At 45.3% G+C, this 14,975-nt stretch overlaps 1 long non-coding RNA gene across 3 annotated transcripts in view; it reads left to right on the forward strand.

Moving 5' to 3' along the window:
- Window positions 1–14,975, forward strand: part of LOC110259494 (uncharacterized) — a 498,951-nt gene that overhangs the window by 325,928 nt on the left and 158,048 nt on the right. For 2 of the 3 annotated variants that reach the window (XR_014838829.1, XR_014838828.1), the window contains exon 1: window positions 6,577–6,708. The exons of the other annotated variant lie outside the window; for it this stretch is intronic. This is a non-coding gene — a long non-coding RNA (uncharacterized LOC110259494). Of the gene's footprint in view, window positions 1–6,576; window positions 6,709–14,975 lie in introns of those variants that run through there. 3 annotated transcript variants of the gene reach the window in all.

The raw sequence follows: 14,975 nt of genomic DNA on the forward strand, positions 1-14,975 counted from the left end.
AGGGGATGTCTCCATTTTCCTATGGATGGATAAAGCATAGAGCTCTTAGGTTGAGATGAGCCATCTGTCTACCAAATGACATTTCTAGTGCTTCAGTCACATCTCCCATAATCACTTCCCCTAAACACATTAGTGGGAAATGATGTAAAAAATAATTAAGTGTAACTCTCCATTCCATTAGAAACTGATGATATCTATGTTTTATAAATTAGAGACATGTAAGAGAAAACGATTATTCTTACAACTCATTGTGACAGGATGATCTCTTCATTGTTGCATAAAATTTATCCTGATAAGAAGATATTTGAAAGCTTGGTGGTTCAAGGGAAAGAAGTAAAGACTTTAAAATGAAAGAGCTTGGAAAAATGGAGGAGACAGAGGTCCTAGGAAGTTGATGAGGATGAGGAGAAAAAAGGGGTTATGCCAGTAAAACTTGCTTCTTACCTTAGGGAAATTAAATGCAGTCTAGAACAGATTAGCATAGACCCTGACCCACAAAAACCAGGTAGACATTTTCGGTTCTAGAACCGTTGGCTCTGGCTTATCCAGACACAACATTTCTCAAATGTCCATTAACCCACTTATGAAAAAGCCCTTCTCATCCTAAAGTAAGTAGATGAAACTTTTGTTTACCACCATACACTTGGTTCAAAACACAGCAGAGAAAGGGGATAATCTCTCTCAGTTGCTTGAATGCTGCTTTGGGGGCAAAATACTGCTTTTTCATTTCTTCAGTGTATTATTCACATACCCTCACACACACACACATGCTTTTTTTCAGCAAACTTTATAGTATTCAGGGGCATAAACTCTGAGAAAAGACCTAATGAAAATGTGTGGGAGGAGGTGTGTGTGGTGTGTGTACATCTCTCCGTGTGTGTAAGTATGTTTTCCTTGAGAGGGTTTTTTTGTTTTTTGTTTTGAAGGGGACTATTTTTGTTTTCTCAGTCATAAGTAAAATAAGTCAGATGCACATGAAAGAGGTATTCTGGTAAGAAGGCATATTGGGAGTCATAGCCTATCATAGTTTCCATTCGTTCAGAATATAAGACGTCCAAAAAGTCTAGTGCTTGCCTTCTCTGGATAGATAAGGGTTCTGGCTGAGAGCCTCATGGAAGCAAACAGTTGGACTGGCAGCTCTCTTTATCATCTTGCTGTTTGGTTATAAAATAAAGAAAAATGGGCTAGAGTTCAAAGGGACCAAAGATGGATAACACATGTAGCAACATGTGGCTGTGGATAAAACTCACTTATTCAAGCCTGTGAAAGAAAAAACCACTATGGGTTCCATGAGAATATTCTCTAGAATCGGTGAAAGGTATATTATTCTGAAGGTGCACAGGAATAGCAAATCTTTGAAGATAAGTTACTACAGGAGTCAGAAAAAAAATTTAGGAAATTATTTGGATTCTTAAAAAGATGCCAGGAGATACGGCCTCTGTTGAAGCAGAAGCAGAAATCCTCAAGGATAGGATAAGCTAAAATGAAAAGACAATATAAACAAAATAAGGAGTTCATGGAACCAAACTAAGAAATTAAAGATAAGCACAGATTTCAGGTAAACTAAAAATACAGAATTAAATCTACTTTGGAGACATTTACAATCAGAAGTTGCCAGAAAATCAATTTAGTGATAAAGAGAACAAACTTTAAAATACATTTGATAATTAGAGGAATGAAGCAAATATTAAAATGAGAGTGATAATGTATCGAGAAAAAAATAAATACTAGATATTCCACTTAACAATACATGAGTTTCTGAAGAATAATCCAGAATCATTGGTATTGAATTGGTAATCAAGAACATAATTGAAGAAAATTCTGCAGGATTCTTTTTTTTAAGGAGGTGCAAGATATTGGGGGGTGGGGGGAGATGGATAGAATGAATGAAAATGACCTATACTTAAATATAAATCTGAAATTAAAGATTTGATTTTATTTATGAAGAAAAAGAAAATAATTTTACAAGCATCCTTTCAGATGACCCACAAAGAAACATATATCTGGCTGGCCCCAAACTTTTTTCTCTGTTTTTCTGATACTAAGTAACAGAGGATGAGAGGGCAACAGCTTGAGGGAACATAGTAAGATACATTCATTCATATGTGAAAACAATAGGAAATACTCTCAGGTACGCTGGTGTTAAGTGTACCAGTTACAAAGCTGTCCCATTAAAACAAACCAACCAAGCCTTGAAGGTAGAGCTTCAATTGATAAAAACAACTCATAAATCAAGAATAAAGATGACATCAATAAAAGCACTGGAACTTCTTTTGACATTTGAAGTTTCTGTTTTCAGGAATAATTTTATATGCTACATTTTATTGTTCAAAGATATTAATTGAAACATTATTTCTTTAAGCAAAAGTTGTAAAGAAGTGAAATGCGTAATATCATAGAACTATCCAAATGATGGGTCATTATTCATTCATTAAAATAATATTTAGGAAGAATTTTAAGGATGTGAGAAAGTATTTATGACACGGAGTTTAATAAAGAAAACATGGTAGACGTTTATATAGAATAACCCTTATGATATTAAAAAAAAAAAAAAAAGAAATAGAATAAAATCAACTGTGGATGCCCCTAAGGAGGGGGATTAGAACTGAGTTTTATATTTTTTGTGTAATTTATAAATTTTCAGGAAAATCTTGAAGGTCAAGATGGAGAAGGCAGAAAGAATTATACAGTTTTAGAACCTGAAAGGACTTTAATGATTGTCTACTGTTATAATTCCCATCCATGAAACTATTTTAGAACTCTCCAAGCAAATTTTAATGCTTCAAATAGTAACACATTAGGAGTTCCCATCATGGCTCAGCAGTTAACGAACCTGACTAGCATCTATGAGGATTCAGGTTCGATTCCTGGCCTTGCTCAATGGGTTAAGGATCCGGCATTGCCACGAGCTGAGGTGTAGGTTGAAGATGCAGCTCGGATCCTGCATTGCTGTGGATGTGGTGTAGGCCGGCAGCTGCAGTTCCTGTTGGACCCCTAGCCTGGGAACTTCCATATGCCAAGGGTGCAGCCCTAGAAAGACAAAAAAAAAAACAAAAACAAAAAGTTACATTTATTATATATTAGTTGTGCACTAGTCACTGTAATTTCTTTACATGTAATCCATTCACATTTAAAAAGTGTCATACATTTACTTACTTATCAAAAGGTCAAGTAACTATAGCTCAGGTTTTCTCACAACCGATCCAGTTGCCTTTCTCGTTCCCCACACTTTGCATGACCTGGAGTGTTCTCATAGGGCTAACATTCAGGACACCTGGTTTTCACTGGAGCAGATCATATTCTACTCCAGACAGGAGATTATGTAGAATACTTTCGTTGTGCAAAGCACTTGGCACCTGACAGCACTGGCTTTCAGGTATGACTCAACAGCTTAAAAGCTAGACGATCTTAGCTAAGTCACTTAACCTTTCTGAATCTCAGTATCCTCATAGACGTGTTCTAGGAATTTAATTGAGTGACGCATATGGAGTGCCTGGCACATTTCCTGGCATGTAGACCTTATTCTGTCTGTAGATTCTCTCTACCCCTTCGCACAGTCCTCAGCATCCATGCTGATGATGCCTTAGACGGGCTAACCTCCTAATCTGAAATGGGGAGCATCCTACCCCGTTCTCACACATAATGGAATGGTTTTCCTTTGCCTTGTAGCTTGCTCCAAGTGCCCTCTTTTGTTACGCTTTCTAATTGAACACGGAGTACTGCGGTTCCTCTCGGCAAGCGTTCCAAGTGGCTTCCTGCTTCCTTGCAGATCTGCCTCTGAGTCAGCCTATTTTCGTGGCCTCTCACAATGGCAGTGCTAGCCCCTGTGGAGACCTCCAGCAAGGCTGGCTAAACCAAGGGATCAGGCAGGCAGGCAGCTACCTCAGATGCAGGCCTGACCTCTCTCTCCAGCTAAATGGACAGACCCCAGGGGATTAGCCAAGGAAGAAGGTGAAGTGTGTGCCACATTTAGCCCCCAGCTATTCCTTCAACACTGTTCTCCTTTCATCGTCTCACTGACTGGCATAGACGGCCACAGTCTCAACCCTCTTCTGCTCACCCTGCCCTCCTTTCTGGAACATTCTCACATCCCCCTTGTAGGTGGTAACCATCCATTAGCCTTCCATTTCGATCCACTCCCCCCAGGAATCACACTCCCTCCCATCAATAGCTGTGCCACTAGGGCACTGTCCTTTCTCAGGGGTGCTTGATATTAAGACTCTGGTGCCAGAAGGATGGATCTGAATCTTGGGTCTTCCTCTTATTAGCTGTGTGATCTTGAGAAAGGAGATCTTTTCTAAGGGAGAGTCTCCTCCTTTGTAAAGTAGGGATACTCATGATACATGTCTCATAGAAGGACTATGAAGATTAAAAAAATGCTTAGGAATGTGCCCTGCATGTAGCTAAGTGTTTACTAAACATTTTAAAGTTCCATTTTTCAAAGTAAGCTCCTATAAGATTGATCAGCTATCCATCCATTCATCCATCTACCTGGTGCTTGGAACCCAGAGGCAAACCGGATGCAATCTGTGCCCTCAAGGAGCTGGCAGTCTTACCAGGGAGGTAGAAATGCAAGCACATTTATTATGGTGTGATAGAACCGAAAGGCTTAGGACTTGCCAACTTGGATCCTGTCAGTCTTCCCCATTGATGTGACAGCTGAGATAGTGCCTTCTCCTTTGGCTGCATTGTGGTGTCTGCTATTGCTCCTGGCTGCTCACTGAAGCCTCTTGGTCCCAGAGAAAAAAGCTGGAAGCTCTGGCTCCACAGAGGTCTGGGGGACCTGCCCTCCATCCTGGTTTCAATGCCACAGTAATCTCCTCTTTCAATATATGGGAAATGGAAGAACTTTTAAACACAGGCTGCTGGAGCTTCTGGGACCTTTGCCAGGATTTTAATCCATCCAAACCAATTGTTCCAAGCTGAGGATCAGTGGATCAACTTTGGACTTGATCCTCGAGCCAGAGAGCAAAGGTTGTGGGTCATCTAATACCCTCTCAACACCTTCCACCCAGCACATCTGTCTAAACCATCCCCAACAAGGAATACATCCTATCTTTGGAAAATTTTCAGCAGAGTCAGTTCACAGATGCTCCTTCCAATATGAGATTAATCGTAAAAACCTCTGAATCATCATACAGAGATGTGAGAGCACACAAATATAGAAAGTGTTCAATTAGCTCAGAGGATTACAAGAGCCTGTGAGCATGGCCTTAGTCAGGGCTGTGATTCCCACGTAAGCCAGCTGGCCTCTCTCTGATGCCTGCAGACCTAATGTTGAGCGGACAACATGTGGTCTTCAGGGAGCAGGGGAGAGCGTGGGCAGCTCTGCAGTCCCCGTGACCCCATCAAATGCTATATCCTGCATTACCTCTGTGCCTTTGCCCATAATGTTCTTTCCAGTTGCCCCCTCCTCAGCAAGATCCCTGCCGTTCTGGAAACCATAGCTTATGTGTTCTCTCCTCTGTGAGGTTTTCTCTGATAGACCATCCATCACCTGAGGCTTCCAGTTCTGTGCAACAGACATTTATGAGGTTGTCTTTTTATTACAATGTGTATGTGTCACTGCATTTTATGACATGTGTACATGTCTTTGTTAGACTTGAACTACTCAAAGTCAGCGTCCTGTCCGCCCTATCCCAGTGCTTAGCACGGAGTCCGCATCAGCTGTGAATAGGTAGGACCAGGTGATTAGATAGGAGGTGGTAATTCCAACTGCCCTAGTGGGGAAGGCGTAGAGTTGCCATCAGCGAAGAGCTAAGAGGAATGGAGCTTCTGATGGTCTCCAGGTGAGAGGAGCTGAAATGGGCAGTTTCTGAGCAGAGATCCAAGATATCAACTCAGCCTCTCACCGGCTGTTCTCCCACAATTCTTAGCAACTCTTTTACCTCCTGGCTACTTGGCTTTGCTTTTTTCCTAATTATCTTGCTACGTTTGACTCTTAGTTAGGCTCTCAAGCTTATGTACGTCTAACATGTCTGTAGGTGGAACTACTATAGACGATATGCCATAGAGATATGCTAGTTGTAAATTAGCTGAAGAACAAAGATGATAGTAAAGTGAGCGAAATCATTAGAACGTGACAGGTTTTGAGTCTATATTACATTTTTTTTTTTTCTTTTAGGGCCACACCTGAGGCATATGGAAGTTCCTGGACTAGGGGTCGAATTGGAGCTGCTGCTGGAGCCTACACCACAGCCACAGCAATGGTGGATCTGAGTTGCATCTGCAACCTCCACAACAGCTTGCAACAATAATGGGTTCCTAACCCACTGAGTGAGGCCAGGGATCAAACCCATATTCTCATGGACACTATATTTGGTTTTTAACCTGCTGAGTCACAATGGGAACTCCATTTTTTAAAACCTTTTAAAATATAATTTATTTAATCATAAATTTATATAACTTAACATGGTCATGTTTAACAAACAGCTTAGAAGATGCCCCAAAATGTAACCATCAGCACCTGTGAGCTGGAGTGGGCCGGCTCCAGCACCATCGTCAGGATAGTAACCCTGGTCCCTGCCGGGACCATCCCACCAGGACTCCGCCTACCAACCGAAATGCTTGATGGGAGAACCCACACGCCCAGAACTAGAGACAGTGAGCCTCACACTTGCTCAGACACACAGAAAAGCCGAGTCTGGGCATCGGAAGAACTGCCACTCTGCCATCAGAGACACCGGAGACTACAGAGGCTACAAGCAGGTCTGTCCTTTGCTCCACTTGCTGTAGGTGCGGTGGCCGGGTGTCAGGGTGATTCTGAAATGGAGATTTGTGTTTATTAGGGGGGTCCTGTTGGCAACGACACCTAGGAGGTGTGGACCTGTGACATAGGTGCGTCGAGAGCCCAGGCTGATCCTCTGGGGAGCCCCAGCCCTCTTCAGTGCTGTGCAGCTCTGGGTCAGAGGACCCGGCCTTTGTATGCCATATCACACAGTCATGGGATGTGGGCTGTCTAAACCATCCCCAGGAAGGAGTAACTCCTACTTGGAATATTTTCGGGGGAATCAGTTCATAGATATCCATGAACGAGTGTGGGGGTAGATAGGCTGCTTCCTCTGCCCAGAGCAATGCCTGCAGCGGGACTCAGCTGTAAGCCCTCCAGCCAGCAAGGCCCGTGGCAGCTGGGATGGAAAATGAATGCCTTGGTCCTGCAGGGGTCGGCTCTGTACTTCAAGCATCCCTTCCACCAGAGTGGGGCCCCAGATCAGCAGCAGCTGGAAGCTTGTAAGAAACGCACCTTATCTAGGCCCCGCCGCAGACCTCCTGAATCAGAAATGCAGGGGGTGGGGCGTAGCAATCATTTTTAACAAGCTCCTCAGGTGATGCTGATGCAGATTGGAGTTTGAGAGTAACTGCCTCACACCAGCCGTTCTCAAACTCTGGTCTCAGAACCCCTTATCCTTCTCCAGCTTAGTGAGGACCCCAGAGAGCTTTTGTTTATGTAGACAGACAATACCTACCATACTAGAAATTAAAACAAAGAAATTTTTCAAAAATAGCTTATCAGTTTTAGACTTCCCGTTGTGGCTCAGTGGTGATGACTGCAACCTGCATCCATAAGAATGAGGGTTCGATCCCTGGCCTTGCCCAGTGGGTCAAGGATCCGGCATTGCCATGAGCTGTAGTGTAGGTTGCAGACACGGCTCAGATCCCAAGTTGCTGTGGCTGTGGTGTAGGCTGGTGGCTACAGCTCCAATTTGACCCCTAGCCTGGGAACCTTCATATGCCTCAGGTGCAGCCCTAAAAAAACTAACAAGATCCTATGATTTTATGAAAAAACTACATTTTCACAATGAGAAAAGAATTAGCAAGATTTCACATTTTGGTGAAATTCTTCAATGTCTGGCTTAGTAGAAGGCCATCTACTTTCACATGGAATATCTCTTAACATCCTGTGTCCTATAGTTTCTAGAAAACTCTACACTTGTACATTTGAAAGAGTGAGAAGGAAAAAAGGCAGATCATATCTCAGCATCTTACAAAAATAGTTTTGACATCCTGGACTTTAAAAGAGGTCCTAAGGACCCTCACCTTGGGAAGTGCCACACCTCACCGCCTCTCCTGGAGCAGGAAGTCAGGCCACTAGGTCAGATGCTGCTAGGTTTCCTATGCGGAGTCATTTTGGACTGTTTCTCAGACCTTGTGAATGTTGTGTTGAGGAAACTGTGGGTTATGTCACATGCTAAGAAGAGTGGTTTTGTTTTTTGTTTCCTGGCAGTCAATGCACTTGTTAGAGCTCAAAAGGGCAAGCTCTGTCTCTAGGGCAGCAGCTTAGTATGTTTCCACCATCTGTTTTGTGTGCGTGTGTGGTTCAGGGCTCAGCCAAAGGCTTGGGCAGTGTTAAACACAGAACTTGGAGTTCCTGTTGCGGCTCAGTGGGTTAAGGACCCAACACTGTGTCTGGGAGTCTGTGGGTTTGATCCCTGCCCCTCTCAGTAGGTTAGGGACGTGGCACTGCTACCAGTAGCAGTGTAGGTCACACATAAGGCTCAGATCCTGTGTGGTTGTGGTGTAGGCAGGGAGCTATACCTCCACTGTGACCCCTAGCCTGGGAACTTCCATATGCTGCAAGTGTGGTTCTAAAAAGAAAAAAAAAAATTAAACATAGAATTTGGGGCTCTCTTCTTTCTGGGTGCCCCCTGACTTTCAGCAGCTCTGGTTATCCCAGACTCAATTCTTTGGTTTCCACTGGAGTTTTTACCCCCTCACACATAGTGCAAATTCCACCTTGCCCCCAGGCCAAAAAGCCCCATGAAAATCTCCACCTCACAAGGTCATTAATTTGTCCTGAGTGTCATCGCCCCCCTAGAATCTGCCTGATTTTGTTACTCGCCAATAGCTTTGCATCAATGTTTTTTTGTTTGTTTGTTTTGTTTTTTTGTATTTTGTTAGGTCTAGTTGTTGTTTGCAGGAAGACAGTGTCATCAGGGAGCTGCCCGGTCACAGGGGAGAGGAAGAGGGACATGAGACATGTCCCTCCTCCTTCCCTCGTCCTCTCTCCCCTCTGGGTCCTACCAAGAAGGAAAAATCCTTAATGTCACTTCCAGGACCCTACGAGTAAACACTTGGCCCATGGGCAGAGTTGTCTCTTTAGCTGCTTCCCTTCCTGAGGTCTGCTGCCTCTCAGTATCTCTTTCTCTTGGGATGCTTTTCTTTCTCCCTGGGCAATGCACCCAGGGTGTCTGTTTCAGCTGAGGTCCAGGCTGGGCCCCTTAATTCTGATGCCACTTCTCTCTGGTGGCATTCCTCTTGTTGATGGGTTTGTGCTGGGCCAACCTTTGGTCTGCAGTTCTTGAGGCTGGATTGCCTTAGGAAAAAGGTATTTATCAGTTTACTAGAGTCCTCTGTTTTACGGTTTGAGGCTAAAACCACAGCTAATAATACTTGGTTTTATTTGCTGTATTTTAAGTCTGTCAGGCATTTTCCCATATTTATCTCCCTTTCTAGGACCTCAAAGGGAGGAAGGTTGATTGGCAGGCAGAGCAGGATTAAGGAGTCCCCAAGTGCTCAGCAAAAAAAATAAATAAATAAAATAAAAAAAGAAGTGTAATGATGCCACTTGCAGCAATAGGAGTGTACCTAGAGATTCTCTTACTATGTGAAATAAGTCAGAGAAAGACAAATACCATATGATATCACTTACATGTGGAATCTAAAAAAATGATGCAAACAGATAAAAAAAAATGAACAGAAACAGTTTTGAATTCACAGACATAGCAACAAACTTAAGATTACCAAAAAGGAAAGGGGGCAGAGAGGGATAAATGAGGAATTGGGGATTAGCAGATACAGACTACTGTGTATAACATAGGTAAAGAACAAGCTCCTGCTGTAAAGCCCAGAGAACTCTCTTCGATATCCAGTAATAAACTATAATGGGAAGGAATATTAAAAAATACTTGGGAGTTCTTGTCATGGCCCTGCAGAAACGAATCTAACTAGTATCCATGAGGATGTGGGTTTGATCCATAACTCAGTGGGTTAAGGATCCGGCGTCGCTGTGAGCTGTGATGTAGGTTGCAGACACGGCCCGGATCTGATGTCGCTGTGGCTGTCGTGTAAGCTGGCAGCTGTAGCTCCAATTTGACCCTTAGCCTAGGAACTCCCATACTTCCATATGCCACAGGTACAGCCCTAAAAAGCAAATATGTGTGTGTGTGTGTGTATGTGTATACATACATACATATATATATGAATCACTTTGCTGTCCACTTGAAAGTGACATGACATTGTAAATCAACTATACTTCAATTAAGAAAATAGTATCTAACAGTACCCCAGAGTCACCCTCAGTGCCAACCAGAGAGGCCGTTGAAACTTGGCAGGCATGTGCCTTCTCTCACGCTGAACCCCAGAACTCTAGGGTCAAAGGACTGAGGGAGAGACCCAGGAGCCCTTGTTCTGGGAGAGAAATCCCTCAGGACTGGATGCTTCCTCAAGCCACACATCTTTCGGGCACCTGCCAGGCTCAGGCCACTGCTGTTACAATGCGTAATGTGATGGTCTGTTGCCAGCTCCTTCCATGCCTGACTCCTCTGCTGGACTCAGAGGCTCTAGGCTTCCAGGAGCACGTCTCTTTTTCCCTCTCACCTTGGCAGCCTTGTGGTACACATTCTTCTCTTTCTGTTCTCAGACTCAGCAGGCCTAGACGTCAGACAGATTTGTTCTATTTCTTATCCTTGCCACAGAATCTAAAAGGGCTGGCAGTGCCAATTCAGCATGACCCCTACTCCAGTCCAGATGAGCCCCTTCCCACCCCAGCCCCACAGCACTTCTCTGCACCTTTGCTATCCCACTGCCACCCTCAGCCCCGTGTCTCAGGGATGCTCACAGCCTGCTTCACTGACAGCCTCTTCTCTTCTCTGTCTCAAGCTTGCTGTGTTCCTTGTCCCAGTCAGGGTCCCAGGAGGGGGAAATGGCATATACTGACTGGATTATTTAGGGAGAATTTGATAAAGGGATGTTTTGCAAAGGTCCAGTCAGGGTTTAAAGAAAAAAGCAAGGGCTGGTACAGTCCTCCAGGACTAGAAACAGGTGAATGTTCCCGGCACCTGGAGAAGGAGCTCCACAGTGAGGATGGGAACTGGTCTGTGGCAAAGGGGCCATAGCCAACCTGGGGGCTGCCCACCAGAGAGGGAGGCAAGGAAAGACACCCCATCATCCCTCTCCTCCTGACTTCTGCTTTCCTGCAGTTGGCTTCCACTTAGGAAGGTCACTGACCTCAACCAGAGGCCAGCGGGCGAGACCTGGAAGAGAAAACTCACAGACCCAGGGCAGGGTGGGGATAGGGGGTGGGAGTGGGTCTGGGGGAGCAAAGAGAGGATGTTCCAAGACACTCTTCGTCTCGTCCTACTTTCTGTCCTGTGACTCAAGGAGAAGGAACAGAAGGACTGCGTTACACCATTGAAGGCCGCACAGTGGAATGGATGGATATTGTTGCTGAAATCTCACCTGCTGCGCGAACTTGAGGAAATCACCTAATCTGTGTGTCCCTCTGTTTCACCTCTACAAAATGATGATGATGGAGGCTTTTTATGAGGCTATTGTGTTGGGTATGAAGCCCCTAGGCTGGGGCCTGTCACATAGGAAGCCTCCGTAAATGGCAAATATCCTTACCAGCAGGGTCTTTTCCTGTGAACCCTTGATCCTCTCAATATTCCTTCACACTTGCGCAGCTTCCTTCTTGCCAAGGAATCTCTTGCCTTTTATCAACAAGCACGTCTGGATATCCCTTCTCCTAATTCCACTTTAGTCCAGTTCACAAAAATAAGTGCAGCGAAGGGTATTCTCATAGAGCTGGACGCTTCCGGAGGTCAGAAAGCCAGTGTGGTGCACAGCCTTGAGTCACCTGCATGCCCTTCATTGGTGGTCAACCCAGGAGCCACGGGCAGCCAGTTAGCTCAACTGTGTGACTGACTCTGCCTGCAGGAACCCAAGTAAAGGATCATGTTAGCGAAGACTGTACCAAAATTGGGCAGCCAATCCAATCAAGAGTGGTGGTGTTGAGTTTTCCATCAGAGAGGGAGAAAAAGAGAAATCTGAAAAAGACTGCCTGTTTGGGGTGTGATTAGTTTTGAAGTGCATGTCTTTCTGGGCTTTTCCAATTGTCTTTTCCAGTTGTATCCTGTGTGTAAACAATCCTTAGACCCTGAGAGCAAGGAGAGGCCCCTTCGTGGTGTTGTGATGAGACATGCACAGGCCTGAAGGAGACATCTCACTACCCTACCTTAGGGGTAGCAGCTATAAATGGGGTAAACTGTCAATACCCAGATGCCCCCTGCATTCGTTTGCTAGGGCTGCCGTAATGGAGCACTGAAGACTGGGTGACGGAAGCAACAGAAATGCATTGTTTCACACTTCGGGAGCTAGACGTCCAAGATCAATCCAGAAACAGTAAGACTGGTTCCTTCTCAGGGCTGTGAGGGAAGGATCTGGTCCAGGCCTCCATCCTTGGCTTGTAGATGGCCATCTTCTCCCCGTATCTCTTCACACCACCTTCCCTCTATGTCCAAATTTCACTTTTTTTCCTTTCTTTTTTTTTTTTTTTTTAGGGCCACACCCGAAGCATGTGGAGGTTCCCAGGCTAGGGGTCTAATTGGAGCTGTAGCTGCTGGCCTACGCCACAGCAACGTGGGATCCAAGCTATGTCTGTGACCTACACCACAGCTCACAGCAACGCCAGATCCTTAACCCACTGGGTGAAGCCAGGGATCAAACCTACAACCTCATGGTTCCTAGTTGGATCTGTTTCCACTGCGCCATGATAGGAACTCCCCAAATTTCACTTTTTATGAGAACCCTGGTCATACTGCATCACAGCCACCCGACTGACCTCATTTAATGTAATTACTTCTGTAAAGACTCTTTCTCCAAAGGAGTCACTTTTTCAGGTCCCAGGGGCTCAGCTTTCAACTTAAGAATTTTGAGAGGATACAGTTCAAGCCATAACACCTTCTAATGGCTCTTGAGCCAATGGAGGCTCATAAAAGTACATATATCTAGAAGATTCTCAGGTTGGTCACATCTCCATAGTTAATCTTCTAAACAACCGTTTTTCCTGCAAAGGGCAAACTCCTTTGCCATCTTCCTTTGTGGTTTGGGTGGTAGTGCCTACAGATGCCAAATGGATTAAATAATTCACACGCAGTGCAGGGTTGTTGACCACATGGGCCTCTTTCCTTTGCACAGATCAGAGCAGGTCCCTGGGTAGCCTCAAATGAACTATCTGGCGGGGAAGTCAGACTTTCAGCCTGGACCTGTCTGTTTACCTGAGTCTGCCTCTGTCGCATCCTTGGATAATACTGTCTGAGAGCCATTATTTGTCTTGTCAACACAGACCAGGAGAAGAACATGAAAACTGAGCTCTATCAACCCTGTCTTTTCCACATCTTGTCCTGTAACATTGTGTCCAGAATCCCAGGGTTCGCCTGGCCCCTGTCCTCAGGGCAACTTGAACAAAAGGCTTTTTCCCTCTGGGGCTTTAAATGTTCAGATTGATTCTTCTGGCTCCAGGCTGCTGAGTCCACTGATGCTCTGTGGCAGAAAGCTGATGTCTGTCCAGGGCTCGGGTGGTGGAGAGGTGGTGGGCTTTCAGGTCCCACAACCAGTGTCTGCAGAGGACTGTGTGCTAGGAGCTGGGTAAGGCACACAGGAGAGCGAGCTCTGCCCTCAAGGGTCTTAGAGCGACTCAGAGACTTAGGTGGGCAGCTGAGGGTTCTGGGCTGGAAATGGGTTGACTGGGGTTTGTGGTCCTTCTTGGACTGGACTGTTTGTGTCTTATCTAAGGGATGGACCTCACTGGTTTGTCTCGAGACTGAATAACCCAGACTCTGGGATGTATTGGTATTAGTCTCTTGTGTGATTTTAGCCTTAGGTCCTTGTGGTCAGACAGGTGATGGAGAGAATCCTGAAGGGACGGAAAGCATTCCCTGCGCATCCTCCAGGGCAGGAGATGGTTGGGAAGGCAGAACTTACCCCTCCCAGGGTCCAGGTGACCCCGACTCTGAAGCATGGAGCGTCCTGATTTAGGCGTAGGCTGAGAGGAATTGAGCTTAACCTGCCAAAAGAAAGCCATGCATTCATGAGTAAAAGAGGCACTGGGGTGAGGACCTCAGGGATGGGGCTTGCTGCCCAGCAGTTGAATGCTTTTCCTCTGTATTATGCATCTCCATCATCATTCTTGAATCTTGGGTGAAATTTCAAAGCTGCACCTGGTCCGTGGCCTGCTGCAGGTAGTGAAGGGAAGGGCAGGTCCCCTCTCCAGGCTAACCAGACAAGCCTGGGGGGGAGAGTGCTCTGAAGCTGTGTGCTGACAACAGCAGGGATAAGAGGCATGAGGCCTTGTGTGTTCAGATGGGAGCCCCTGTGGGGGACCCCTGAGAACATCAGCTGGGGGACAGGTAGAAAGGGCCATTTGCTGACAGAAGAGCTGGTAGAATATGTGCCATGATGATTCAAGTCATACAAGCAATCACTTGAAATTCAGCCTGATAAATCCTGGGTGACAGGTCAACATAGCTGTGAGGAGAAACCCAAAGCAGTGTGGACCATGGCTCAGAGCCTGCAAGTTTGACTGCGTAGTCGGAGAGGCTCAGACCTTGGGTTCTGGTGTCAGACGGCTTGGTTTGAGAGCTGTTGGCTCCATTTGCTGGCCATGTGATTGTGGTCAATTTTTCTAAGCCTGGGTTTCCTCATGTAAATGGGGATGATAATAGTACCTTGTGGGGTCCTGTAGGATTCAGTGAGGTAGATTATCCATGTAAAGAACTGAGCATCATGTGTTCATTCATTCATAAGTCAGATGTGTGCTGATCACCTGCACTGTGCCAGGCCCTATTCTGCATGCCAGAATACATCAGGGAATAAAAGCAGAGAAAAATCACTCTCCCCTCTCTACCACCGCTGAATTATATCTGTGTGGTGTTGAGAGCGATGCTACAAAAAAGATAACAGTATGATCTTTCTCATAT

The sequence above is a fragment of the Sus scrofa genome, chromosome 2 (genome assembly GCF_054392235.1).
Source record: "Sus scrofa isolate SSC_HxYL_T2T_F1_AM1 chromosome 2, Sscrofa_HxYL_maternal_Yorkshire_Landrace_v2.0, whole genome shotgun sequence".
Taxonomy (NCBI): Eukaryota; Metazoa; Chordata; class Mammalia; order Artiodactyla; family Suidae; genus Sus; species Sus scrofa.